Below are 6605 nucleotides of genomic sequence, written 5' to 3' on the forward strand. Positions count from 1 at the left end.
TTAACCTGTCAGGTTTAAGTGGGCTTTGATTGCATGCAGATTAATAGTCGGTGTGGAGACCAAAAGAGGTGGAACGTGTTGCCACTAATGCAATCTCTGAACCCATGGCAATGACAGCGATTTAGCTTTTATCAGCTTTGTAAACTGGTTACTGTGAAACAATCCAATCAGAAACGTCTCAAACTCCTTTCTTGCGTCACAAGTTACAAATTGGACGGTAAACATGGGGTGCATCTCCAATTTCTTATATGTCGTTTCCTTACTCGAACCGGAAGTTGTTTTGCTCAGCTACCTTGCAGGCCGTCCCAAATTATTGCTCCGAGGAGCGAGGTGCAATATCTGAGGAGCTCTCATTAACTTTTATAATGGAGACAAGTTAAGTCAGAGAGAGTCTGTCTGTCAGCAATAAAACAGCGTTTACATCATTTATAATCATTTCCATTCTGTCACATGAGGCTTGGAGTGGAGTCCAAATATAGACAACAATAAAACTAAACGAGTAAGGAGTCGGACTAAACAAGTAACTAAACTGCATTAAACATTCAGAAGAAGCAAATACTGGGAAAGAAAGTCTGCACATCCAGCCGAGGTCACGACTGCATCTGATGAAAGCAGCCGCCGACTCCTTAAATAAATCAGCTGATGAAATGTGTGAACAAATGTGATAACTGTGTGCCTTTATTAGTATCAGCACAGTTCACATGTGTGCAGAGCCAAATTCATTAAAAGTCTCTCTATCAAAGAACTACACGTGCAGACTGAAGGATTAATTAATAATTTTAAGGGAAAATACAGTATATTAAAATAATAGGATAGAAATTACTAACTTGTGGGAATTAAATCTCCCTGTTGCAACATCTATCAAGTTCCATACAAACTAGACGGGGTTGTAAAATGGACTTAGTCTCTGCTAAAATGCTCTTGACTACAGTTCTGCTTTTCATGTCTTTGCTTGTTTTGTTTCTCTTCTGATTACTTCAGATCAGGCCTAACCACAAGCACTCTGACTGTGTATCTGGGTCTCCAGAGTCTAAAGGGATCAAACCCCAACCAAGTGTCTCGGACAGTATCACAGATCATCATTCATCCCAACTATAAATCTGTTTTAGATAACAACATCTCCTGGTCCATGGTCTCCTGAAGCTCTCCTCTCCGGTGACTTTCACCACCTACATTCAGCCCGTCTGTCTGGCAGCCACAGGCAGCACCTTCTACAAGGGGACTGTCTCCTGGTCCACCGGTTGGGGCAGTGATGGAATTAAAAGTGGGTGGCAATAACTATGTTTTCTCAGGATTTATCGAGTGATAAGCAGGTTTGAGCCCAAACGCACAACAGTGGAGACCTGACATCAGTTTGCAAGGTGTATTAGAAAAAAGCAGAATAATGTGACTTCCATGGAAGCATGATAGACAATTAAAACAAAGGTTATAATCTGTTACACAAAAGTAAATTCAAATAAAACTGCACTGTATTGTGGGGCACAACCAAGTGACACACATCAGGTAAAACGAAGCGAGGTAACTAACTTATCAAGGTAACTTCATAAGTATCGTTGTGACGTCGGGTGTAACTTTGTAAGCCGTTCTACGAAAGGTGGATAGGTGTTACCCAAGGTCTGCTACCATAGCAATTTACATGGCATCTCTAAATTTCCACAAGGTTTTATGCTTGGACCAATCGTATTCAATCTACATATGTTTCCTGTAGGCAATTACATAACCGGTTCGGTTCGAAGTCTGTATACCTCCTAAAAGGGAGTCTTTTCTTGCCTCAGCCGCCAAATATTAATAATAATATAAAGAGGACAGTCTAAACTTGCTGTATATGAAAAGTGAAATGAGAACTTTTGTTATGAATTGGTTATATTCGTTATATAAATTTAATTTGAAGTACTGGAAGTGTTTTGCAGTTTGGAGGGGGACCTGTCCTTTGGTTTAACAATAGAGTTACTCATTGTCCCTTTAATGGGCTAAGATATTGTAAAAACGCTTACATGGTCCTTTAAGTTCAAGTAGTGAGAATGTCTGTTTGATCCACAGAGGAACACCTGGAAACACTTGAGGTGTTAAACTGCCCATTTTGTGTAAAACCATTTTTAAAGATGTGAACACTTGATTATTAAACTAAATTTTTGTCTCTTCAGTGTTATTTCTCCTAAATGTTTCTCTCCTTTAAGGGGGATGGAGGAGGTCCGCTGGTGAGCAAGCAGGGCGGTCGCTGGATCCAGTCGGGAATCGTGAGTTTTGGTAACGGCTGTGCCCTGCCTAATCTCCCAGGAGTCTACACCCGAGTATCCCAGTATCAGTCCTGGATCAACAGCCAGATCACCAGCAACCAGTTAGGCTTCATCAACTTTACCTCCACAGGGACCGACGGTGACTTCAGCATAAGCTGTCGTGGCGTGCCACCACCAATATCCCAAGGTAAGTGCCTACCATGTCCAGACTTTGATTTTTAACTACATTTCACCTTGGAAAGTTTATTAGATATTTTTCTTCTTCTTACAGACAGTGCTGTTTCATGATGTATTTGGGTGGAGATGTGTTTATTTACTGTAGGGCTGCAATGACTATCTTGATTACTCTAGATTACTCTATTGATGATTACAAAGAATAATCGACTATTTGGATTATAAATTTATTACAAAAATTACAAAATGCATCTTATTTAGCTATCAGCTTTTAAATTAAACCTGAGGTTGTGTTAGGCATGTGCTAATTAACAGTCACGACAATAAAATAAATACTGCTTTCAAAAATACATCTTTTACTGAATGTTTCTGCTGCAGCAAAAGAAAGTTCCACTGAAATCAAGTCCCGATCTCAGCAGCTGATCTGCTGTTTAGTGAAGGAGCAACTTGCACACCAGTACTGCAACACCCCGGGACAAACTGACACTATATACAAAGAAAGTAATAACGTCATGCATTACATTTTCTGTATTCACAGAGGGGTCAATAATAACAATTTTGTAGTAGACAGCGTTTCACAACGTTTATATATTTTCCCCTAACTCAGCAACTCACAAAACTCTGTGATTTTTTTAAGGGAGTTTGGGTCGGATTACCCGCCGCCTCATGCATAGACAGGAGAACTGTTTTCTCTGCTTTAGATAGTTTGAAGATTTCCGCTGTTGTCTAATCTTGCACACTCGGCCACAACACGATGCCATGAACGATTCATCGTTTCATGATTGTAAAGTCAGGGCACATCTGGATTGCAAACACGGCCGTTGTGTATCATAATTATGTGGTACTCTCAGTGCCATAATCAATCAATCAAATTGACAAAGGGAAACTGTATAGAAGACGTTACAGCTCATAACGTGAAGTAACTCGGCTTTAACGTGAAGCTAGCTTGCTAACTAGCTTACAGAGACAAGCCTTCATCATCCACAGAGCAACAACATCACCTGTCTCCTCTTTAGATGCTCCGGGGTTGTCAGGAAAGCTCAGATTTGCAGTTAACTACCTTTTTGGCTGAGTGAAGAGTGAAATGCTGCTACAATTCTGAGATTTTAGGTTGTGAAGGTGTTACTGCACCGCTGATGTTGTTTTAGTAACTTTACTGTTCACATCACTTTACTCCATTAAGCTGACGGTGTCCTTATGGCCTTTGCACTGTTTTGTTTCTCTTCTGATTACCTCAGATCAGGCGTAAGCACAAGAACTATGACTGTGTCTCTGGGTCTCCAGAATCAAAAGGAATCAAACCCCACTGAAATGGTTCGGCTAGCATCACAGATCATCATTCATCCCAACTTTAACTCTAAAACTTTTGAAAACGACATCTGCCTCCTGAAGCTCTTCTCACCGGTGACTTTCAACAACTATGTCCAGCCCATCTGCCTGGCAGCCCCAGGCAGCACCTTCTACAAGGACACTGTAGCCTGGGTCGCCGGCTGGGGCGATATTGGATTTGGAGGTGGGTCAGAAAGGATCTGTATCATTTATTTTCAGAGATAGCCTAGTGTGACTACAATGGTGTCCTTTCAGAAATTTCAAAGCATAAATGTAGTTGCTCCTTTACCCAGGGGAGCAACAAAACCTGTAATTCTGTCTGTGACATTAGCTAACACACATTTTTGTGAACTAGTTTGAATATTTTATTACGCTGTAATTTTCCTGCAAAAGCGGTGTAGTGCCAACATGGAGGAGAGCTCTCCATGTGTCAACAGTCAGGTAGGAGGGGGTACGAGCACATTCAACACTTACAGAGCACAGAGTCATGTCATGGAGAAGTGGGAGACGTCCCGCAGATAGATCCGAATAAAAGAAGGGAAGACAAAGAAGCCAAAATGTCTTCCACTGTCATTCCCCCCGTGCCCTCCACAGCATCCATCCAGATGACCGATAGAAAAGTCTGTGAGATATCTTCACACAGCCTGCATGAAATTTAAATAACCATATATTTAACTTATTATTACTTATACTATATATATATATATAATATATATATATATACTTTATTAAACCAGCAGTGCCCTAAAAACAGCAGTAATAGATTACAATAAAAATAGTGGTATTATCTATGGAAGCCCTAAGCAGTCATCCTTAACATTTTTTTCACTCTGTATTCCTGTGATAACAGGATAATTCTTGAGATAGCAAAAAAGTCTTAAACAAGGCTCATTTTTTTTAGGATAATTTAACACTGGTTTTGAATGTGCCCAGCTCAGTTGGTAGAGTATGGGACTCTCAACCTAAGGGTTGTATGTTTTATCCCCAATTTGAGTGGATATATGTATATTTGTTATTCTCTTAAAAAATTAATTATGAGACTATTTCAGATGCTCACAATGAAGCATGTGCTGGAGAGTGTGTGTCCTGGCAATAGGTCCACATGATGGAGCTGTTGAGCTGGTATTATCATGACATAATAGACATCTAAAGGAAATAACCTCTTGGTAAAGGCGACACGCTTCTGTCATTTTTGACATATTGTTATCTTTCTTACTGTAAATAAAAGATAAAGTTGCACATATAGCTGATGTTTACATGTGATGCAGCTGTCTAAAAGTCACTTTTATGATAACACTGGCAGACAAATATAGGTGCACTTTATTTTGGTGAGGTAAATAAAAGAAAATGCTGCAGTCACCTTTAGTCAACATATGGTCAAAATAGAAATGGATCAGAAAGGAAGACATTTCATAAAACCACACTGAAGTGGTCTTAACTTCAGTTATTCTCATTTCAGATGTACACTTATGAGGTTAATAGGTACTTACCCTACAACAGCGTGTCATGGAATTCTTTCTTTAATGAAGGAGAGCACAGAAGAAGTTCTTTGTGCTTTAATACTACAATATGAATTAGCCTACACTAGCAGCTCTTCAATCTTAGCTCTTTAGTTCATCTTCAGCCTTCTGAAGACAAATGGGAGCCGATTTTCCGTCTCACCCCGTTGTACAGGCATGATGAGGCCGATCACGCTAGAGGGCGTGGAAAAAGCTCTCTGAGTGCTGTGCATGTGCCGAGGGATAAACGCACCAGTTATAGCTCTAGAGGGCGAAGCCTATAGAAAATATTGATAGATAGTAGATAGATATAGATAGATAGATATATAGATAGATAGTGTTAGGATTGTTTAAAAACTAGCACTAGTTTGGTTGTTGAGCTTAACATTCGCTAATACTTTCAAGGGATGGAAGTCTTTCCAGTAACACCCTGCAATGTAGATTAAGCACATTAACACACTAACTAGGTGAAAGTCTAACTTACATCACTGACTAAGAGCAGACCGTTTTTCTTTTGTTGTGTTTTTTTAAGACAATTTTGGAAAGTAGATTGTTGTTTGCAACATAAGGGTCTCATACCTGCAGAAGAAGATTTCCACAGTTCTTTTACTGAAAAAAGGAACTCCTGAAGTTCTGATCTCTCGACCACAAAGTGGACTTCGACTGAAGTGCCCAGCGCTGTCAGAGTCCAGAGATCACCTAAAGCAGACAGACGCATCAAAAACTTGTGTCTGAGCAGTGTAATAGAAATATGTCCTTTAGTGAGTCTTCTGAAATAAAGGGTTTTAAGGGTTCAGACGTACATACAGAGTGCGACCAGTCTGCAGAATGTACTGTAAGACCAAGAGACAGTGTAGAAACAGGTGACTTTATACTGTAAGGGTATTACGCAGCTATCTTAGGAAGGGAGCAGGGTACAAATGCCCTGACATGAAGGCCTATCAAGGACAGTCAGATAAGAAAACTCTCTAATGAGCGTCTTTCCCATGGGAACTTTTACCTAACTGCAACCTAATAAAATGATCAAAAACCACAAAGTGAAACATTCGTATATAATAATGAAGCATGCAGTAAAATATCAAATTTCACAGCAGAGATTAGGTTTATACCTGTAACCTGAAGCTTCATTCACTGAAGCTCTTGACTGGTGAACAATCTGTTAGTGGTTCTGAAATCGATGTGCTCATAGTTTGCTCAAGGATAGTTACATCTGCACTTGAGGCATATACTACTACTACTACAACTAAAACTACTACTACTAATAATATGTATTTATTTATTTATTCTGTAGGCCTATTCTGTAATTAGACCACATTCCTGAGTGAAGTACATAAGAAACAGGCTGCAAGTGTGAGTGGAAATCACA

Source organism: Micropterus salmoides, unplaced genomic scaffold, assembly GCF_014851395.1.
Source record: "Micropterus salmoides isolate LMB-PRFRI ecotype aquatic unplaced genomic scaffold, ASM1485139v1 Ms_hic_scaffold_10, whole genome shotgun sequence".
NCBI classification, from domain to species: domain Eukaryota; kingdom Metazoa; phylum Chordata; class Actinopteri; order Centrarchiformes; family Centrarchidae; genus Micropterus; species Micropterus salmoides.